Source organism: Mixophyes fleayi, chromosome 9, assembly GCF_038048845.1.
Source record: "Mixophyes fleayi isolate aMixFle1 chromosome 9, aMixFle1.hap1, whole genome shotgun sequence".
NCBI lineage: Eukaryota > Metazoa > Chordata > Amphibia > Anura > Limnodynastidae > Mixophyes > Mixophyes fleayi.
The window spans coordinates 31,454,738-31,479,666 of record NC_134410.1 but is presented as its reverse complement, the minus strand read 5'-3'; the positions used below and the strand labels follow the sequence as shown (position 1 = coordinate 31,479,666).

Sequence of the window (24,929 nt, the reverse complement as noted above, 5' to 3'; positions counted from 1 at the left end):
TCCAATGGACTGGTGTGAATGATTTAATATTCTCTGGAAAGTGCAATATGGTGTCCCTATACAAATAAACAAGAAGAAATAAATGATAAACATAAGGACAAGCAGTACAGTGTTAAGGCAATATTGGACAGGATAATAAACCGCTAGAACCTTCTCCAACAAACCCCTTTCCAAGGACCGCAATATGTTTAAAAATACTCAGTTGCTCCTAGGTCTTAACTTGTGGTAATAGGGCCTCAATAAACACTATATTGCTAAATGCAGTGAATAGGATAGAAGAAGGCAGCCGGTAGTAACAAAAGTTGAAGGATACAGTCCAAGATACTGGCCAAAAATCAGGGCAAGCTGAGATCTGTAGCCGGCTCAATAATCAGCTGTATATATATATATATATATTTGCATATTTATTTATTGTGACAAAGATTTGCATAACAGTGCACCTAGATTAAAAGTAGAAAGGCAGAGGCCACATTTGTGAGAGAATTGAAGCAGAACACCTGATGAGAACGCCTTATAAAGGCAAGGTGGAATTGTCTATCAAGCTAGGGAAGTGGGAGAAGTGTAAACTCTTTAAACCTTTGTTTTTCATTGTCCATGTGTGACTGATGCCAGATAGTGGCCGGAGTCTAGGAAGCTGTTAATTTAGCATTAGGGTCACGAGAAAGTGTGCAGAACTTTATATTGTCAATGTTGCTAGTTACTTTGCCATCCTGACAAAAGAGCAAAGTATAAAGCAAGAAGTTGTTTGTGTGTGTGTGTGTGTGTGTGTGTGCATCATCAGAAGAGCGAGTGTGCCTCCAATATATATATATATATATATATATATATATATATATATATATATATTATAGGAATGTAGGTAATACAGGGTGAGGTCAGGGCTGGCAGAATTCAGGGCAATATCCATTAAACCACCCAAGGTCAGGGCAGTAAGAGGTCAATAGCAGATGCAGAAGACAGGAAGAAGTCAACAACTGAATCCAAGTACAGTCTGGGTCACAATTGTAAGCCAAAATTGATCAATATTCACAGCACACTAGTTCAGTAAAATATATCAGCAGCACAGGTGATAGACAGTAGGGTTGTTTTATTTCTTGATGGACCAATGAAGTGGGAGAGTTTAAATGAGTCCTCAGTAACTGCTAGGCAGCTGTTGCTACAGAACAACTAGTTAGACACGTACCGATACAACAAACAATACTCTTTGTAATTGCTCAACAACCAGCAGAGAACAAGCCAGTACCTGCTGCCACCTGATAGGATCAGGATGCAGGTTGCAGTTATTATTAACCATAACTACAAAAAGTTAATTCACTATATTTTATAACTATATTAACTTTTTTTTTTTGAATCATGAATATTACTGTTTTCAAGGTTCATATATCAATGTTCGTGTTCCAGGTTCACTGTTCACTTTAGAAAAATCTTAAAATGTATCCATTTCAGCTTAAAAAAAGTTTGAGCCAATTTGAAATTGGCCAATTATGTGCTAAATAAACCTGAATATGTGTGAACTTGACAAATTTACACAAAATTTTTAGCTGATCTAAAGTTTAAGAATTTTTAAACTTTACTAAATTTCTAAACTATTTGTCAACTGTTTCAGGAAACAGTGTTATACAACTGTGAGCATCTTTTCCAAGCAGGAGAGAAGTGAGAAGAGTCACAATTAATATGTGGGAAAAGCAGACTATATTTTTATCTCTCACATGGAGCCTAATTTATCTTTGGACATAAGTCCCGTTGCATGCTGTATGCTTTTGTGAAATTGCTCTGCGAATGCTCAGAAACAGCCAGTGAGCGCAAACGCATCCAATTCATAACCAAATGCAAATGACACTTTCGACTGCCTGTGATTTGAAGGGCGGAAGGGCGGACGCACGTAGGCAATGTACCGTAAGTGCGGACTGAGGTCGCGCGCACTCACATCTGTCCGATTCAAGATCTGAGCATCTCTTAGGTACATGTTTTATTAGCCGTATCACTTGCACCAGCTACAGGGCAGGTGTAAGTGCCGACAGATAGTAATGACTGATACGTATGTATGCCAGAACATGTGTTTGCAAGCAAGACAAACTATAAAAATAAATTGTATGTACAGTATGCATTAAGAACGTCCCGTTTTATGAATTTCATTTAAAAAAAAAGATGTTTTTTTAAAAATGTATTTTTATTTATGATTATACTGTTAAGAGTTATTCATTTGTTTAATATATTTTTTTGCATGCATTCTAATATATTGCACATATGCTTGTGGGCATCCTGAATCCTGTTCTGTCTGTCTACAAACTGCAAGATGAGTATAGCCAGAGCATACCTATACTCACATTCAAAGGGAAACATTTCTTGAGAGCCGCTTGTACTTGAAAACGGGCGGACGTGAGTGCCAGCTACGTCCGAGTTTTGAAGACACAAGTTGCGTTCACCGTGCTTTCCTAGATAATCATGCTCTTTGTGTCTCCACTGACTTGCATTGTTTTGTGATCAGTATTCTTTTACTATTCTGCATATATTTAAAGGTAATCAACACTGAGTTATTTCCATGGGGGGCAGTTTGCCTCTTATCTCAAATGTACGTTAAAATGTCTTTAATTGTATATAAGGTTATAACATTTAATTAAGCAGAATAATTATACTTAATCTTACGACACCTGTTTTTGAGCTAGAGGTCTGGATTTTATTTAGTTCCAATTCTAGGCATCTAATGCAGATGTAAGTCATGGAAACCCCAAGGGCTTAACACGGTAAATTGAGCAGAATGGATTTTCCTGCATCCTATCAGGAACTAAAGTTAATGTGTGAAATGTAGGATAATGTATTTTTGTATTTTTTGCTTAGTGTAATGTTTTTCAAGACTTCAGAAGAAATGTATTTTCACAGGGGCACCAGTAATTAACACAAGAAATGTGTACATTTCAGAAAATTACAAAACCAACCAGTTGGATCATCAGTGTTGCTGCAGGTAATATTTAGCATTATTAGATCATTGCACTATGAAATCTAGCAGATGACTCCCAAAATAAAAATAAATAGTTTTCCATATAGAGAGACACAATTATTTTATCTTGAACGGACCGTTTATCTTAAATGTGCTTATGCATAGTTGATTTAATATAGCGATTAATATTTTGCAGGGCAGTATTGTGTAATGTTTTCATGGGCAGAGACTGAATGCAGGGTGCATGGTGTCACTCTTACATTTTGTATTAAGATTGGTTTTAAGTAGCTTTTCCCTGTATAATATCTATGGAAAATTTTAAAATTAAAGTCACAATCATTAGTCAATGGATAGAAGGCTTAGTAGCAAAGAGGAACAGAAAATATATTCTAGAAAATATACTTAAATGTCCATTGTGTAATATGTAACATAAACAGGACTGATACAATAAGAATAAGTACAGCACATTTGCATATTAAAAGGGTCTCCAAAGAGACTTTGCTGTTGAGTTGGTGCACTGAACCATGCCACGTGTGATACTATTTGTGTTGATCTTAGTGTACCATAATATTCCATACTTGCCAACTTTTCCAGAATGTCCGAGAGACTCTCGGAACGTCCGGGAGACTCCCACTTTTCGCGAGAGTCTCACGGACTCCCGGGAGAGTGTGGCAACCTCCCGCATCTGCCCACTTCTTAGTGAAGTGGGCAGAATTAGGTCCAAAACGCCGCGATTCACCGGGAATCGCAGAGTTTTGTCCAAAATTACGCCAATTTTGGAGCCCCATCCCCCATCACGCCCACCTCCCCCGGCAGGCTCCCGGAAGCCAACTTTCAAAAGTTGGTAAGTATGTAATATTCATTGTATAATGTATATAATGAATGTGATTATAATGTAAGCTCTTGCATTTTACACACTGAAGGTTAATTCCTATTAACTTACTGTTCCCCAAAAACTACAGAGAACCTAACTTGTGAAGTATACTGAATGCATAGCGCTTAATTGTACTTAAATAGTCCATCGAGTGCATATCAAGGTGTGTGACTTCTCTCTGCTCTCTGCAAAGTATAAGTGTGACTAGGTTTGTAGTAAGGTGGAGAAAACCCAAAAGGCACATTCTGTGAAATTGTAAATGTCACACTGAAGTCCATTCTCCTAATACTTTAGAACAGTGATGGGCAACCTGATATACTTCAAGGGCTCCAACCTTCCAAAGGGCCGCACATTACCTTTAATTTCAAGAATAAAAAACAATCTGTAAAGCAACCTTGGCATGCTGACATTGCTCATCCCAAAATGCTCCCACATGATCCACATTTGCTCCAATATTTCACCACATGCCACAAGGATCTCCCACTTGCTTCAAATAGCTCCATATGCCCTCAGACCACTACTTACCAAATCTTCCCCACATGCCACTCAGTGGATACTCTACTGAAAATACTTCTACCTGTCTGCCTCCTATTCTCTTCCCACTGGCATTCCGTGATTATCTTCAATGCTTAACCCCTTTTTTTTTATATTAAACAGCTCCCTCTTGTCTATTCATTTCTTCATTAATACTCCCTTCCACTATATACCTGTGGTTCATCCCTCCTCTTCATTCTCACTGCTACTTTCCTCTTGCTTCCATCATTTACTTCCATTATGACTACATAAAGAGCTTCACAGAAAGCCATACAGCAATGCTTACTGCTGTGCACAATGCATGTTGTATGTGATGTGGAAGTGTGTATTCTATGACTCCTATCTGGTTTTGCCCTTAGGCTAACCTTATGACTGTAGTTTCTCCCATCTCAGGATTACTTGGGTTAGAATATACTAACCAGAGTTACTGCACATGCAGGTGTAGTATATCTGAAACAAACACTATAAATGAGACAGATGTACAAACACAGATACAAATGACCAAGGTTAAACACTTCAAAGCAATTAATGTAAGTAAAGAGGAGAGTAAGTGTATAAATAGCACCTTTCTGCTGAATGATCCAGCAATATTTTCCTTTAACAGATATGCTCAACTGCAGTATCCTTGGTATAATGTTATTATCATTATAGAAGTCACTTATTTTTACTACAACAGTGCAGTAACCTGATATAATACAATTTTTATTGTGAAAATAAAATCAGTCACGTACATGTGTTTAGCAATTTCTATCCTCATGCTTCACTGAGCAATGCCCTGTACATTTTCTGTATATAAAGTAATTTCTAGCTATTTTATTGTATCTAAAATGTAAGAAAAAAAGTTAATATTTCAAAGTTCCATGGTAACCATTTCTGGTTAAATGTTTCACTATATGAGACATTTTGGGAGACAACCATCTACCACTGGCTGCTCTATAACTCAGCACTTGTGCCCATTTTATTTAACCCCTTAAGGGCTAATGACGAGTGGGGCTCGTCCTCTGCTTAACCCCCTAAAGTGCTAAGGATGAGTTCCACTTGTCCAATGCCTTTAAGGGGTAAAGAAAACCCATAGATCACTTCCCACCATGATCTGAGGGTGTTCTGATGCCAGAGTGTGCACGCTCACAGTCTATTAAAACCAATGAGAAATTCCAGGATAGGGGGACGCTCTTTTAGAGACTCTATATTTTTACTATTTTTTATCAACAGGCAATAAATAAATATGTGATGAGCTCAAAACAGGGATGGGAAATGCATCAGTAGTGAAGGGGTTAAAAAAGAATGTTGCCTTATGTAAAATTAATTAACTTGGGCCACTGGTTTAATGATCTAGCTTAAGTAGGAGGATACAAGATGGATATCAATTAGTAACTTACATAGATGACTAACAGTCACAAGTTGACATTCTTGTCCCAAGGAAATATTCCACAATTTAGAAAAAGGAATTTACTAGTTATAGATTGAAGCATCTTTGAAGATAGCATTTGCATGGAGTATTCCATGAAGTGAGCCAGTAGAACTGTTGCCATTAAAAGTAGATTGGCTTAAAATCTGTTATTAGCAATGGACATGTGTGCACTTATCAAGGTACAACATTTTGACCTATCTATCTGCTACTTATGCAGACAAAAAATTGACACATTGGGATTCTGACAATTTGGGTACATTTTCAATATTTGCAACCTTTAAATCCCAAATTTCCTTTATGTATTTATGATGTTCATGAAACGCAATATTGTTAAGGATCGTAGCAGGTTAGAAAATGGCTACATACATGTAGAAAGTGAATTTGTAGTAGATATTTATCTTGCCCTTTAAATGAACAAGAACAACTTGTAAAGTATTATCAAATGATGAACATAGAAAGTAACTGATAATTGTTGTACTTCAAATTGTTAGTACAAAGGGAGGGAGTGTAAAATTGATTAATCTAGGTTCCTGATTTAATGATCTAGGGCCTGATTCATTAAGGATCTTAACTTAAGAAACTTCTTATTTCAGTCTCCTGGACAAAACCATGTTACATTGCAAGGGGTGCAAATTAGTATTCTGTTTTGCACATAAGTTAAATACTGACTGTTTTTTCATGTAGCACACAAATATCAACTTTAAATTTCAGTGTACAAATAAGCTATCAAGTATTTGTGTGCTACATGAAAAAACAGTCAGTATTTAACTTATGTGCAAAACAGAATACTAATTTGCACCCCTTGCATTGTAACATGGTTTTTGTCCAGGAGACTTAACGAAGACGTTTCTTAAGTTAAGATCCTTAATGAATCAGGCCCCTAGCCTGACTAATCGGATACAAAACGGATGAGAATTAATAAGGTAGGTGGCTAACATCCACAACTTAGTTTATTTTTATAAGATGTGCAGATAATGCTTAAATGTACATTTTTATTTTATGCAAGAGGTTCTTCTTTAAATATTGCTTAGCCCGTAGTCTAATCATGTTAAATGTTGTCTAACATGTGTATTACCAAAATTGATTTATGCTAGTTACTTAATTATGACTTAATAAATGTCTATATGAAAAGGGAGAGCAACTTCCCCTAAGGGAATGTGTGCATTGCATTGCTAAATGAATGTATGCTCTTATAGAAGGATCAATCTTAAAGCAAGCTAATTAAGCAAAAAGAAAAAGCAAATATCTATTTTGTTCTTTCTATATGATACGTATTTGTAGTTAGCACAGAGATGACACAATGCCATGGCTAAATAAAATCAACTATGTCCCATGTCCTATTTTCATTACAGTCAAATTTCAGGATTTAAAGTGGCAATGCCATCACTCAGCAATCTACCTTTTTACATTATACACGGGTCCTGCTTTGTCGCTTTAAATTCGGAAAATTGACTGTCGCCCTGATTAGTGAAGTAAATAGCAAGTGCTGCTGTTTCCTTAAATCGGAAAATTGAGCAGTAGTTTACCAGCCATGTCGGAGATGTACTGTGTTAAGTCTCTTATTATTGGGTTTATTACAATCGGCTTTAAGTTGTAGGAATTTACTCTGTCAGCAATCTGAGCATCGGTTATAAGTACCCAACCCCTAAATGACTCATGAATTTGATGGACCTCTGCTGGCTAAATAATGCAAGAGTTTCTAAGTTGTAGATTACCATAATCTCCATGCATATATTCACCAGTCATTAAGTACACTCACCAAAAGGTGACTGATGTAATTTTTATACAATAATTTCATCTTTACAAAACAATAATAGGGACCCACGGTGCTATGTAATGGAGGGAAGGCCAAAGTCAGTCCAATATTCACAAGAACAGACCAGATATAAACAAATGGAAATAAATGGTGAAATAACAAAAAATTGAAAAATATAAAAATTAAATATAAAATAAAAAATATATAAATTATAAAGAAAAACCATCCTGTTCAATGTCAAACAATGCTGTAATGTAGATGTAGACAAAGGGAAAGGATATGCACAGATATGCTACACACAAAAAAGGTAGCAATGGCAATTTTAAAATAAAAGATATGGTCCATATAGAATAAATCAAAAAAGTGTCCAGTAACAAATGAAAAAAAGGGGCAATGAAGGGCATACGTGCATCCAAAGCGATAACGTGGACTAGAAAAGAGGGGCAAAGTCTTATGGATATTAACTCATAGTTATGGTCCCAAAGAGTTAATAATTTCACCTTATGTATTATGTTAAACAATTTAATATATTTGAATATATTGAAAGTATTGTCTACAGTTGTTTTATGTTGCGGCACTAGAATTCTAAAATTGCATTTTCCAAATAACTGTACAGTTATCCCAACTGCCATAAATGCCATTTTAAAGCACAGACATTGGTCTGTGAGGACACCAGATACAGATGGAGCAGAGTTTATTGCAGTGGATGGCGAACCATAGCTTAGCATTAAGTAAAGAATCTGTGCTATCTGGAGACTGATCACTAATTAGTTTAATCTAGCTGTTAATAGCTCAGGCAATTTGAGTTAATTGCGAAAAAAAGAATTGTTTAACATAGTGTGCCAATCTCTGCCGTAAACTCTTCTCTATCTAGATGAGTGAATCTGGATCGACTGTTGTTTAGTTTGCAGAATATTTTGACTTACAATGTTTTTTTTTATCACAGAATAAGTAGGCAAACGCATATCCAGATCATATGCAGCGGATAACATGCTCAGCGAGAGGCAAACATAAAATATAGTCAGATAGCACATGTCTCTTGTGGGAATAGGGTAAGCTGCCATATGGTAGGTTTTTGGTATGAGAATCGGAAGATTTTAATTTTTATTTCACACTAATACTTTTGTGATACCCCAACACCTGAGTACCCAGAGGTGTATCTATATGTAAATATATGTGTGTACTCATGGCTATGTTCATGTACCTCCCTGGTTAGATGTGGTTACACTTGTTACTTGTCATAAGTGTTTATAAAGATTGCCCGGGGTGAGAGGGAGAGAGGAGTGTGATCATAGTTGTCAATTCCGCTTATAACAAGCGGAATTGGGCTTGGTTTTTTTTTTAGAGGTGCGGGGTTTTACTAGTGGTCGCGGGTTGCGGTTTTTGGGCTTCATAACATTTAAAAAAAAAACAAAAACTTTATTGCCTTGTGTATAATAACGCTTTAGTCAGTGTAAGGACGCTGCTGGTCTCTTATATGGGCGTGACCTCAGGTGTTGGTAGGTAAACTTCAGCGTTGGCTCCTCTTGGGGGAGCCTGTCTGTGTTGTATGCAGTAGATATGGAGAGTATATATTTGACCAGACAGAACATGATGTAATTATAGTGTAAAGCTAGGGATATATTATAGTGTACCGAGAAAATAAACCCCCTAAAGTGCAGCCATAACTCCTAAATCTTCATCTTTAGTTACTATAACTGCAGAAACTGCTGCAGGTCCCATTACTATTAATATTATCTTGATATTTGTATCATAAATAAAAAAATAATACATTTTTGGATTTTTTGGGCTCTTTTAAGGATTGTTTGGGCTTGTTTTTCACTTAGCGGTTGCTTGTTTTTCATTTCAGAGTTGGCAACCCTGAGTGTGATACTCAGGACCGCTGAGAGAGATCCCTGGGTCTGATAAACTGAGAGCGGAAAGATAGGGACAGAATGAAAATTGGACAAAGTGATGATATATAAGCAGAGAAAAAGTAAAAAAAAATGGAAGAAAAAGAGAGGCGTGAGTAAAAAGTAAAGTGCTGAAAATGTCTAAGAAGTAGAGAGATCTGTGAATACAGACAATAGAGACTGTGCCTATGTACTGAGGACAGTGTGAGAGGAGAGAAAGTAGAGAGATCTATGAATACACACAACAGAGACTGTGTGATTCAGTTTATTTGGCGTGAAAAAGAAATTTATGGGCCCCAACCACGTGCACCACTTCTACAAATAATTATTGAAATATATAATGTAGGTCTTAAAGTTGTATTGAGAAATTAATTTATATATATTAATATGAGAGATGTCAGTGTTATTATTAGTATGGTGAATTTAAAGGTTTGTCAATTGTAAATAGTTTTAAAGTGATAAGATATTGTTTAAAAATAATGGTGTGGTTCTAAAATAAATATCATAATAATTAATAATAATACAAGGAAGCTCAGAATACACTTGTGTCATTTTAAATCTCTGGATAAATCTCCTTACCTCTCTGGTGCATAGAAAATCTGAAGTGTTAAAACCAGAAAGAGAACTATCTAATACTGGTAAGGTGCAATTTCATCGTATTACTCTAAATAACACCACACGGGGTATTACACTTTGGCTGATTTTAGAACTTTCCCTCATTTTGTACTTACTGTACTGCAGATTATCTCCAGCTCTGGGACAGGCAGCTGATCGATGTAGTGCTTCCACATACTGAGCAGGTGATGCTGTGACAGTTACATTGACATTTACCAGGGTTCTGTGAGGTGGCATCGGTATTGTGACATCACATAATCTGTAGGTCATGTGACCAACCTAGCAGTGAGCTGAATACATTGACAGGTGTTAATTAAAAAAAATAGGAAAATTGAGAAAGCTCAAAATATCTTAATCCAGTTTTTAATAAGTCTCCTGTATCTGTAGGAGCTAAATAATATATTTATTATATAATATATAAGAATATATGAAGTAGGGATATGTGTTTATATAAACACTTAATAAATGGCCGTGTTAAGTATAAGAAAATGTATGCAGCATTATTACAGTACAAATATTGCAACATTATGACAGAACAAATATGTAAGCAATTTATACTAATGATGTTATAAACATAGACATTAATCAAAAGCTGTCAGTTATAAATGAGTAAATAAATAAGTAAGGATTCAAATTCACAATCTAGATGATGGGTCAGTCCACTGAAGAGGTCCATTATAGGCAGACAAAGCAAGTACAAAGTCAGGATCCAAAAGAGTAATCATACGCCAAGCCAAGGTTCAGGGCAGGCAGCAAACAAGCAGAGTCAGAGGCAGGTAAGACCAATTAATTGAATTATCATTATTAGGGCACCCAGGAACCACAAATCATATAATGCCAGGCTTCATTAGCTGAACAGGTGCATTTGTGCCTAAATTTTGTGCACTATTTAAATGTGACCCACATAATCCACATTAATTTGTTCACAGCTTTATGCATTCACACAGGCACATAATGCAGAAACAATGGTAGTTGGCAACCAAACTGGAATGTATGCACCTACATACTACAAAAGAATGGCAAATCCTTTCCCTGACACTTCATGATAACAATCAGGCAATGTTATACATCATCATCTATTTATTTATATAGAGCAACTAATTCCACAGCACTGTACAGAGAACTCATTCACATCAGTCCTTGCCTCATTGGAGCTTACAATCTAAATCCCCTAACATACACAGACATAGTCCAAGAGAGACTAATGGCAATTTAATAGCAGACAATTAACCTACTAAGCCCAAAAAAAACTGCAAACCAGGGAGAACATACAAACTCCACAGAGATAAGGCCATGGTCGGGAATCAAACTCAGGACTCCAGTGCTGTGAGGCAGAAGTGCTAATCACTAGGTCACCATGCTGCCCTTATACTTATTTCCCACCATAGATAGGCACTTTTATTCATATACACACAACTTTGAACATCTCCACTTGCAGCTACTAGAAGGGAATTAAATATGTAAGAGTTAAAACAATAGGCTAAGCCTACACCTCAGAGCTGACAATAAATTGTTGTATAATTTAGATACTTTATATCTTGGTATAAATGAAGAATATACTTTTAAACAATTTTTTTAGCAATAGACCTGAAATGTTGTGTTGTTGGACTTGTAACGTTTCACTACATTGTGGGTGAAATAGATTATATGGCTGATACCACATTGTAACTGCCTGATCTAATGTTGCAGTGCTAGCTGTGCTAATTTTCTTTGGTCAGGATTTTAAAAAAATAAACCCAACCAAAACAATCATATACTTTTGAGTGGAGCACCTACCGCCCTCTATTTTTTTAATTTGCCTGGGCCTCCAATGGGTCCAAACAGACATTCTCCTGGTAAGCCTGTTTGAAACAAGCTCAGGGTTGGTGATACCTGTCTCTTTAACATTCCATTCTTCTTTAATTATTATAATGTTCACCAACTATATTTGCTAGTATAGTATTAACCTGTCATTTTATAGATTTATGAGAATAGTTGAAACCAGGTATATCACATTTTCATTAATTTTGCCATGAATTTCTCCCAGCAAGAATTTGTATACTATAATACTCAGATCTTTAAAATTATTGCTGCCATGCAATTGCTTAAAATACCACAGGTTAATTTGAAATATTCTTAAACCTAATGATATGACACCCGTCATTAGGCAAATGCCCTATTCTGAAAGTGTGTGTTGCCCCAAAATGACCACAATGTCCAACAATAATTACAATATCCGACAGTAATTAAGTGGCATTTTTGTACATGTGGTCAGAAGATGCCAGCTATCAGTTTCCCTGTACCGCCATCTTCTGAGGGCACTGAGAGATTCTAGTCACAGGAGAAGTGGTCCACTTGGCTTGAGTGCTGAATAACTGGAGCTCATCTAATTTGGTGACCCACGTGTGTGGCTAAACTGGATAGTTGGCACTGTGTATATATATATATATATATATATATATATATATATATATATATATATATATATATATATATACACAAGTTAACCCGTGCATGATACTCATGCATTCTAGTCAAATCAAGCTACTTAAGGTGTTAAAAAGGTTCTTGTCATGCATTTGGGCCTAGCCCAGGCCTCCTCAGGGGAAGAGCGTTACTTACCGACGCAAACGCCATTTTTTAACGTGGTTTTGTCCACATGTCACCACCTCATCATTTTTCTCCATCACCTCATCCTTCATCTTCATCGCCACATACTTCATCAAGCTACTTAAGGTGTTAAAAACTCCCCACTGTCACCCCCCCGCAACCACCAACCACTCCCAACTGTCACTTCTCCTTCAAGAAATATTTAGGTCAGTGTAGAACTCTCCCCAGCAGGTGGCGCTGCAGCTTGTTTTTTTTCCCCACACACGCCACTAGGCATTTATATAGTAGAATATATATATATATATATATATATATATATATATATATATATATATATATAATACACATAGGGTGATGCTCTTATTCATCTTCATTGCCAAATAATATTATCTGTTTTGAATTTAGTCCAATAAGTCAGACAACCAATGTACAGACATGTGTGAAAAAAACATCAAAATAAAATGTATCTGATTTTTTGGGGTTGGGGCATCAAACTTAATTTGGTTAACACATGTAGTGATATCAAGCCAATTTACTGATTTCATAATATGATACTGGCAAGCTGGAGTTATAGCACACTTGTCAAGGTCCCAGTCTAACCTAGTATGAGACAGGTAAACTTATAGTGAAGTCACAAAAACATGTGTCAATATCCTCATCATAAGTCGCTATTTATATAGTGCCACTAATTCCGCAGCGCTGTACTCTCTGCAGAACTCACTCACATCAGTCATCAGTCCCTGCTCCATAGGAGCTTACAGTCTAAATTCCCTAACACACACACAGACAGACAGAAACACAGACCAGGGTCAATTTGATAGCAGCCAATTAATATACTAGTATGTTTTTGAAGTATGGGAGGAAACCGGAGCACCCAGAGGAAACCCACACAAACACGGAGAGAGCATACAAATTCCATACAAATAAGGCCATGGTCCGGAATCAAACTCATGACCCCAGTGCTGGAAGAATTGCTAACCATTAAGTCACTGTGCTGCCCAATAGGGGAAGGGAGTGAATGGTACCCTAGTGACATGATGAAAGTGGGAGAAATAGGTATCTTTGGATGTCACCCCAATGGGCCAGTTCAAACCTGGATAAGGGAGCCTGTTGAGATACTTGAGAATTGTCGCTCAATTGATATTCATAACATGACTGTGTGACACTTGTCATGGCTCTAAGGTTATAGCATAATTATGATTAATTTGGATCAATTTACATGTAGCTCAGTATAAATATTTCAATGTCATCACCTGCATGTACATATGCTGTCATCTCCCTTGTACTATGTAATCAAACTGTTAATCTGTTAATCAGAGCAATTTTTGCCTATTTGTTTACCACCAAACAACCCCAAATTACTTGTTTAATTTCTTATGTTATAGTTGAAGAGCTACAAAGATATGTGGCTTCACATACTTTAATTATTAGTGTATTAACATAGGCTTTCATGGACACAATTAATCTAAACACTATTTAACTGTTTAATATTCAGGCTTCACCTATATACTGATGATTCATAGGAAGGAAACAATTAAATGAAGTGGTATTTTATTATATACAAAGTTATGTTATGTTTGTTTCTGGGTCTATAGATAATTACTCCCTCAGGGCTTTTAAACCTATACAGACAGTATGAAAACAAACCCTCAGTATTTCAAAGGGAATAAAGAAACACATTTTTAATTCATATTGCAAAGTGAATCCCAATTATTATTTTCTGTACTTCCCAAGCGCTGTATTGTTTGTCCTAGTTCCGTAAACTTTAAATCAAGTTTGTTGCAAACTTCAAACAAATTTCATAAAGAACAGAGTAAAATCAGTATCTCGAACAAACCGTACGATTTATTTTACACAAGCTAATAAATAATTTCTGGTACAGTTTGAAGCTGTAAAAAAATCCTCTTACTGTGATAGGATGAGGAAAATCATTTCAATATCACACTTCGCTTATATAAAAAGATCTCCATGGAAGACATCCATCTGCTCTAATTCTGTTGGACATGAAAACATTTTGTTCTTGTACAGTAACAACTGGAATTTTGAGTAAGCCTGCAAATACATTTTCACTGACTGGTTCACAAAGTATGCATACAACCCAATAAATAAAAGTTAGTGCTATTGTCTGAAGTACGTTTTGCCATTTTATGTTTGCAAAGCACATGCATAGACTGATTGCAAGTGTGTGTTTTTTTCATGTAATATTGATTATTTTTTTTATGTAGTATGTTATCGGAAAAATCTAAATGTTTTCCTTATTCTATTAACTTAAGACGGGCATAGAAAATGTTATCCAATTGTTTTATGATCTTGTATCCCTTGCAAAAAAAAGGTAAACGCACCAAATGTCCATGGTATTTCATGGTAATTTCACCATCTACTACTTTAATTTCCTACCAGTGATTCCTAGTTTGCAATCTTGTTTAAATGTCTATTTTATGTATTTCACCTCTGCTATGTGGCCACAATAAAATAAAACCTTTTTTAATTACTGGTAGAATACATTAATCTCTTTTATATAAGTTGTAAGTGGAGGAGGATGTGGTCTAAGGTGGAGGGGGGCAAAATATAAAAATCTTTGCAGGTCTGTCTCTGCAGCAAAATATTAGATATATACCACATCACAACCAGCGCAGCGAAGTACGCATGCATCGGACCCGACACACAAGCAGCCCGCATGCACCGTTTTAATGATTTCACCGTCGACCTGCTACACTCGACAGGGCAATTCAAGTCCATGTGGACCAAACATCGAATGTTCAAAAGTTACTTTTAAAACTTGAAAAATCTGTTGAAAAAAGGTGCCGAAACTCAGTTCCGGTGAGTTCTATGACAACAAAAGCACTATGTATATATATATATATATATATATATATATATATATATAATAGAAGTATAGGCAATACAGGCTGAGGTCAGGGCAACAGAATACTGGGCAATATCCATTAAACTATTTAAGGCCAGGGCAGTAATAGGTCTATAGCAGATGCAGGAGACAGGAAGAAGTCAAGGGCAACAGAAAACAGCAGGATCCAAGGTACAGTCTGAGTCACAACAGCAATTGATCAATATTCACAGCACACTAGTTCAGAAAAACATATCACTAATAGTATAAATATATCACTAGCACAGGTGAAAGATAGTAAGGGGGGAGGGGGTCATTTTTTTGAGGGACCAATGAAGAGGGAGAATTCAAATAAGTCCTCAGTAACAGCACCTGTGTGATTAATAACTGCTAAGCAACTGTTGCTACCAAGCAATTAGCTAGACACCAGCCGATACACCGAATGTTACTGCTTGCCATTGCTCAGCAGAGATACTTCTCCATCTTCACACATGCAGCCAGTCTGCAACTGTGACCCTCACTGACTGCAGACAGAGGTACATGGTGATAGGACTATGTGATTACTATGATCAAACTTTTCATAAACTCAGTAAAGGTGGGAGATTACAGAATAACACATCCTTATTACCATGAGATCTATTCTTCACTCACCTCTACTGAGCATGGTGACAGTATGAGCATGAGAATGTACAGGTAGATAAATGCTCTCAGCTCTTCCTATACTACTTCTGTTACCACACTTTATACAACTGCGAGAAGAAAGAAGTGCACCTGGATTGGTCAGTGTGATCATCTTACACTCCATTTTTCATTGAGTGAGGAGTATGACTGGTGTCTGTCTGGGGAGTGAAATCCATGCCATCCCCTCTGCTGAGCTGGATTAAGGTTCTGGGGGTGGCCAAGGGCACTTAAGACAGAGAGGCCCCTTATTGTGTAAAATGGCTATAATTTTAGATGAATAAATAGGCAATACTGTGTGCACTAATGTTAGGTGCACACAGCTCTGCCTTCACAAGCAGTACAGTGTGGAGAGGGATATACCTCCCAACTGTCCTTACAGTCGGAGCAAATCCGGATTAAGTGAGACAATTACCCAAGCTCAGGACTGCCCCATCAGACTCAGGACAGTTGGCTGACTGTCCTGCTCTCTCCTACCTGTTCTTGTCACTTTCACCACCTGTGGCTGCTGGTGTATTTAGCTCAGTTGCTGCTTGTGTAGATACTGGAATGTTGGAAAAAAAAGGTACATAAAATTTAGGAATCCACAAACAGACCTGGGATTAAATCAATAGCACCCTCTTTAATAATTAGGCCTCACTACTGCAACCAGCCCCAAATATGAAATTAAATCAAATTAACAGTATTCACATTTAGTAATAGAACTATTTTCCCAACCAACCCCAACATTAAATTAACAGTGTATACATTTAATAAATAAACAAACTCATTGTGCTCTCCATCAAACAGCCCGGTTATAAATTAATAACATTTAAATGTAATAAATAAAGCCATTTACCAAAACCATTGCTGACATGAAATAATTTATATTCACATTTAATAAATAGCCCTCCTTCTCCCCAAACTGAGCCCCACATTAAATTAAATACCCCACCATCATCTCACAAATGAATTAATAGCACCCACCATTAAATAATTAGCTCCCATCCAAACTCCACCATTAAATTAATAGCCCACATCCTACCCACATTGCATTAAGAACCCTTCCCTCACACATTGTGCTGTGTTAGGAAAGGCAGACTCCTCTGTTGGCCTCTCTTGCAACCTGCACCTGGATAGTTCGTCCTCCTTCATATCAAGTGACACATATGATTATCAATTAACTCGTATATATTGGTTATCTCTACCAGCCTAGTCCATCTAAGCACTAACAGGCCTGGATTTGTGGCAAGATAACAGAGCTAGCAGGAAGGTATATTAAATGTTTTACATGGCCATGTTATGCATTCCCTTATAAAGTAAGTATGTACAGAGGAGGAGAGCTAATGGAATGAGTGGTGTTAATTTTGACATTTTTCCATAATGCCCACTGTTAGAAATGCTACTTCTCTGGAGCAGGGAGGAAAGGTTCACAAAAAAAGAAAATCTAGGTCTGAGCAAATGGTGATGATGATGATGATGATGATGATGATGAATACAGTAATGTTATATTAACAATGCATAGTTATGGTGTACTGCCACATCCCCTTTAGGTACTGTTTTGGTTTATTTGTAACATGATTATTGCTACCTTATTATGAATATTTTGCATATCTATGTATAGTGCATTGAGAGTGTGAATGTCCTATTTGTAAGCAATAAACATTTTTGACCTCAATTATTAGCACCTTATTAGGTATATATAGTGCACTGTCTCTATTCTGCACTAATAGCTCACATTAATTGCCCTGTTTAATAATAATAATAATAATAATAATAATAATGTGTTTGCCTAATTAGAATAAAACCATGCAATTTATGTGAATGAAACAAAGAGATTTAAACAACAATACAAACTTTATATTTAATACAAATTTATAAAATTGTTTAACATACTGTAATGACAAAAAATGTATAAAAACTTTAAATCAATTATTAATTCAGACGAAAGCGTATTTACACACGTTTCTTAAGAGTTGTATGTATTCCATGGTTTGGCACAGGGCATAAAGCATGATACCCATCTGGCAATGGATGCCATCCAGGTATGCCTGGACTATATCCATTTTTCGCTCCATGGTAAATTCCTTGAGTGCAGTATCTGTGGGTGAGAAACAAGCAAAACATAAGTCTTGCTATAATAATTTCATTCAACTTATTTAACATGGTGGCAGTCATTATTCTGACCTTGTAAATGTTGGCACTTAACCTGTCGACATGAAAATTGTCTGAATGTTGCCAATCACACTGACGGCATTGTCCACCTGTCTACACACTGCATGTGCTGACTTTTACAGGGTTGGAATAATGTACCCTACCCATTAAACATGCCCAAAATAGAGAGTATATCCATAATTGCTCATAATTGGGGTTTGGACATACTATTTCATTTTATTTTATAATAATTGGTCTAATTTATGTAATATTGGCTTTTGGATCATGCAATCTTAATTCATAGTGTTATGCTCAAAAGGAACAATTAAACATTGCTTTACTTTATGGTCTGTACATACAGCCAGAATATGAGAAAAACTCTATGGATTACAATACTTGCAACATTTGGTCTACATGTTCCTATAGAATGCCTTAGTTTTGAACTTTTGAAAAAACGTGGGTGAATTGTTCCTAAGCAAATACAGCTATTACTTTTTTTGCAACAATGTTAAACCGTGAGAAAATAAAGTTCAATTAATTCAAACGCCTATACACTCTCTGATATTACACATACACACTTATTTATGTCCATTCAACCCAATATGTTTTACAGCTAGAATAAAATGTTACGTTTAATTACCTTCATTGAGAGTCAGCCTCAATGGCCCCTCCCTCCACTGCCATTGGCTCCCTGGGACTGAACCTCCTGAGCCTCCTTCTGTTCACGTTGCTACTCTGTAAAACATAGAGAAGAAATAGATGGTTATTTTTTATTTTGTTAAAATTCATTATTGAACCAAATGTCAACATGTATGTGCAACAAAAACAAAACCACATTATGGATGCTACAGAAATATATACAAAATATATGTGCTTTCCCTATCAATGGACATTTGTATTCCCATTAGCAACAAAAAAATTTTAACAATAAATCTACCATTATTTTAAAACAGTAGATTCTCCAATAGCAATATCTCTAACTTTATAGAATAAATATTGCTTCTGAGTTATTATACTATATTAAAAATATATGGCTGCAATGCACACATATTTCCATGTTAACACACTTTATAAAGGGTTGTATTGTAATTAAGTAATGCATTATTATAGTAAGTCTTTATATTGCGCATGTATATTTTGGTTTATAGCTTTAAAAATACATTGTCTAAACTTTGTAAAGGAGTGGGCGAAAGATAATTTTTAAATAAAAAAATTGTTTTGCTATGACATTATTTACAGGTTTATATAATTTTATAAACTTTAAAAAATAACACATTATTTATTTTGGGAGGTGGTGGGAACTTATAAGAATACGCCATTATTTTAAATCCAGCATTAAACAATCAGCTTTGATTTTGGCCTATTTAGCATATTTTAATGAATAAAACTATGTGCTTTAAAATTAAATGCTGCCTAAAGAAATAAAAAAAATGTAATGAAAAAACACCAAAGTAGCCTACAAACAGATCTTATGATTCAACATATAAAGCACCATATTATTACTATTATTATTAATTTTTATTTATAGGGCGCCACAAAGTATCCGTAGCGCCGTACAAGGACAAACAATGGCACAGTACAAGGTAAAACAGCACAGTACAAGTAACAGTAAGCACTATAACTCTGGGGGCTCAGGCACAGCATGAAAGAGAGGGAGGGAGGGGAAAAGTGAGTATAGGCAGGTAACTATGGCCCAAGAGGGTGGGCACGGATGACAGGTTGAGAGTCACTGAGGGGAGCGGAGAGAAGCGAGAGGAGACAGAGGGCAGAGAGGAGGTGAGCTGAGTAGCTGGAGAGCGCAGTTAAAAGTGATGGAAACAGAAGGTAGGAGAGCCCTGCTCAAAGGAGCGAACAATCTAAAGGGAGGGGAAATCTAAAGGGATATGCAAGTCACAAATGGAAATCCTGCGATTTTTTTCAAAAATAAAATAGCATTCTCAAATGAAATGTTCCAAAATCAGCGGCCAAGTCCCAGCCGTCTCTCTACATAGAAGATACAACTCATGCTTCAGTTAAGGTACTGGTTACCAAAGGGAAAGAGAACTTCAGGATATAGGATGAGATAACCAAGCATGTCAACGTGGTGGCATCTATCTACTGGAACATCACAAAGAAATTGAGAGCATCTCTGAAATGTGCTTCTTAAAAGGTGATAGAAAGTACATGTATTATTTTGGAAAATAAACATGTTGAGAAAAAAAAAGCTATATTATGAAAATACTATTAACATACATGGAGCATTGTGGCAACTATATGTACAATAATATTTATATTAAAGTAATTTTCAATCATTTCTAAAATATTTTTTTTCCCTAAAAGCCACGTGTGTTCCCCTTTCTTATATGATAATCTAGACCCTATTGCTGATTGATTCGTTATGAAGCAGTCATGGGTACTCCCAGAAAATTTGGCAGCAATGCTATGGATGAGGAGTGACGCATCATGTATAGCCTGAATGTTGATTGAATTAAAATGTTTCCAGACCAGCAAAAAATTCTCATTTCTTCCCAGTGACTACATGAGTACCTTCCACTGTCAAAAGATTATCCATCCAATGGCAAATTAATAAACTGCCTGATGCATGACAGGAATGCTCATAGTAATCGTTTTAGTCTCCATCTGAAAGCAGCCTGTGACATTCCTGCCCCAAACATACTGTGGCCTAAAATAAGCCAAACTCACAGAAATGTAACACAACCAACATATTAGTCAGTGGTGGCATTTCTAATCATAGGCTCAAGGTTACTTTGGAGCTTCTATTTTGACCTGCGATGGGAACCTGAGCTTATCAGGCACCCAAAAGAGGCTCACACATGACCTGTACACTCCGTGTGCCTTTGTTGCTGCTGTTGTTGTTGTTGCTGCTGACGGAGATGTCCAAATAAGATCAGCAATGCCAATGGGTCAAGAAAATTCTATATGTCACAAAAAGGAGGAAAAAAAGGAGCAGATAAAAAAACCTCAAATAGGGTGCTAAAAACATTTCAAGACACAGTAGTGTTTTTATAGTAATAATTATAAAAGTATCAATAGCAGTGCCCTACCCATAAACACTCGCATAAGCCACACCTTATACATCTCATATAAATGTAATAAATAGAATCACCTGTTTACGTTTGTTATGAATTGCAACACGCATTTGCTACCCTGTGTAATTGAAACTATGTAAACATACCTCTATAGAACTGCAGTGCTAATCTTCTTTGTTGTTTTGGTATGACTGCAAATAACAAAAAAGTGACACTATGAAACGTCCACTAAATCATATAATATAGGAGTGACAAATAAAGAATGTGCTATCATCTTCAGACATCAATCTGTAATAATCCAATCAGAAGCAACTGGTTAATAGTGTGGACCTCCTTCATCATCAGTGTTTGTACTCCAATATCCGCAAGAGATACAGTTTGTTACCATATAGGAAATTGTTCAAAATAAAATAATGTAGTGTATAGTAGAAGTAAAAGGAAATTAAAATAAAATAGCATAGATAATATATATATATATATATATATATATATATACATATATATTAGTGGGAAGTAGAAAAACCAGGGTGTACAATAGTTAGTTAAAAACAGAAAGCAATAGATGTGTAAGTAGAGCAAATTTGTCATTGGATTCCATTTACACATCAAAAAACCATCAGTGGGATGTTCTACATTTTATGACATTTCATGTTCATGATAACATTCCTCTGTCACCTAAAGATGAAATTCTTAAGGACAACTGGACAATTATTATATTGAACTCATGTAGTAATCAAAGACACCCTTTATGACTGCTTTTGTTTTAGAGACACCTGGAAGATAACTCAGAGGCGATTGTATTGTGGAAAAGAAAAGAAACAAATGATGGGAAAAGATTCAGTGATATAGGGGGTAGTAGGAGGAGGTATAATATATACAATGGGACATATTGAAGGCAGTTCAAAAAGAAAAGTAAGAGAAAGGAGATGGAGTGAAATCATCTGGAGTTGAAACAGACAGAATGAAGGATCCTATGACCAGGGCCGTCTTAACAGCATTATAGGCCCCCGGGCAAAGCAGTGCACTGGGGCCCTACCTACACAACCACTCACAAGTATAAAAAATGTAAATTATAAAAAAATTAAACTTATATTTATTGGTACCAGCAAAATCAGTGTTTGAACATTAAAAAGCATGCTGTACAGCAGAGATAAATTCACACAAATGTTTGGACAATATAACATGAGCCTTAAAGTTGAAAAACAAGAAATTCAACATAAAAATGGTACTTATTTGGTAAATCATACAGACGGATGTGGCACAGTACGAAATTACTATGAATTATTGATTCCTTGATTATATTAGTAATCAAGTGTTCAACACAAACATTTGCAAAATTTATTTGCAGAGAATTGCTTCAAAAAAATTATGTGTGTTGATTTTGTCTTGCTTATATACAATTAGTACGTGTACGTTGTTTTCTTCAGTCAAGATAAGTATTCGCAACAATAAGATCGCATGTACAGATAACAGCTGATACTGAGGTGATTTATCCAGCTAAACATTTTAATAAAGAGGGTTTGAAGGTTCTGATTAGATCTCCCAGAATGATATACTGAGAAGTTGGCAAGCCCAGCGTACCCATGCATTAAGACAGCTCTGCCTATGACATCTAATGTAAAAGGTATAAATAAATAAATATATATATATATATATATTTATATATATATTTATATATATTTATATATACACTTGTATTCTTGCAAGGATACAATATGTACATTAATGTTTAGTGTTTTGTCACATTGTCTTGTGCTTTGCTATTTAAGTATACAAGGGAAGCTTACATAATGAGAAGACTTATTATCATTGTGTTTTCTTATTTTAAAGTTTGTATAAACGTAAATAAATATTAGTAAAATAGAGTTTAGTTTTCATGTCAAATGTCAAATGTCAAATTACTTTTGGAATCATTAAAACTATAGATTTATATCAAAACTGCATACAGTTATATTTATGTCAGGTTGCAAGGTTTGAACACACAAATTCTGCATAGTCAATGAGCCAAGGTAATATATCTGTGTATATAGTATATTTATTATTGCATAGAAATATTTTTAAACCAAAGTGATACAGAGTATTTTCCCTTTTAAAAACACATGAGCCAATCATATGCAAATATGTGATAAATGTGTTTATTTAATGTATGAATGGACTAGAAGCAATTTTGCCCTTTAAATTTATGAGCCATCCAATTGCAAGCCTGATATAATATATATGCACCCTTACTTTACTTGGCCCATAGTTGACCTACCCTACACATTTCATCACTATAGTTGTTTGGAGGCCCTAGTGTAATATGCAATCAAACCCACATATGGATGTATGTGTGTGCTTTTCGGGGGGGGGGGGGGCTTCCACTGGAATGGAAGGGGGCTGAAACCTGAATCCTTCCCGAAGTTGCTAATGATCCTGGACCTCTCCCAGTGGCCTTTGACATGGTGGACCACCCCCTGCTGTTGCAAAACCTTCAACCTCTCTGCCTCCCTGGCTCTGTCCTCAACTGGTTCACCTCATATCTTGCTAACCATTTCTTCTCCGTATCCACGTCTGGTTCTTCCACCCCCTCCCCTCTCCCTGTAGGAGTCCCTCAGGGCTCTGTTCTCGACCCTTTACTATTTTTTGCTGTATACTACCTCCCTGGGCGCTCTCATCTCTTCTTTCAGTCTTCAGTATCACTTTTATGCTGATAACAGTCAACTCTACATCTCTTCACCTGATCTCTCCTCAACCCTCCTCTCTCGTGTATCTGACTGCCTCTCCGCCATCTCCTCCTGCATGTCCTCATGCTTTCTCAAAATAAGCATTCCTAAAACTGATCTCATTGTCTTCCCTCCTTCTAGATTCTCCTCCCAGCTTAAATTTTCTATCACTATTAACAACACTCCCATCTCCTTTGTCCCCCAACGCCGTTGCCAGGGCGCCATCCTTGACTACTCCCCCCTCTGTTTTGCCCCCCACATTCAATCCCTTGCCCAATCTTGCCACTTCCAACTATGAAACATTGCCCACATCCAGCCCTTCCTCTCTCAGGATGTCACCAAAACTTTTAACCATACACTCATCATCTCCCATCTTGATTACTGAAACCTTCTCCTTTCCTGCCTCCCCTACTCCCATCTGTCCCCCCCCTTTGTTCTATACTCAACACGGTTGCAAGACTTATCTTCCTTTCATGCCACTCCAATGTTAAAATAAGAGTTAAATAGAGTTAAAAAGAGAAAAATATCTCTCAGTGGGCTTATATGATTAGTTGAACATATCCAGAACAGTGTCATGATTAAACTAATAATAAAATCTATAATCTCACAATCCTGGAGGATAATCCTAACCATATTTTATACACTGGAACATTAGTTGTTCTGTTTGATACCAGTGAATTTTGATCAGTAAAAGTAAAAGTAATATTATGAGTGGAAGCTAAGCTAAGGCATAATATCCAATAAATGTATTTTATACTTTTTATCACATATTTGTCTTGATTAATTTGCAAATTGTGTCACTAAAGTAAATGCATATTTTTTATGGTGCTAACATTAAGTTTATGCTAATTTCATTTTTTTAAAACTATGCTGATTATTTAGTATTAACATGTACACAACTTCACCTGCAGTGTAAAAAGATGTCATGGAGAC

General features: G+C 36.1%; 1 protein-coding gene across 2 annotated transcripts in view; it reads right to left on the bottom strand.

Annotated features, from left to right (window-relative positions):
* The window catches only part of HTR2C (5-hydroxytryptamine receptor 2C), a 451,942-nt gene that overhangs the window by 111,694 nt on the left and 315,319 nt on the right, over positions 1 to 24,929 (bottom strand). The window contains exons 4-5 of one of the 2 annotated variants that reach the window (XM_075187205.1): positions 18,906 to 19,000; positions 18,076 to 18,212 (exon numbers count right to left, since the gene is read on the bottom strand). The exons of the other annotated variant lie outside the window; for it this stretch is intronic. The gene's annotated coding sequence lies outside the window, so the exon portion shown is untranslated. The remainder of the gene's footprint in view (positions 1 to 18,075; positions 18,213 to 18,905; positions 19,001 to 24,929) is intronic. 2 annotated transcript variants of the gene reach the window in all.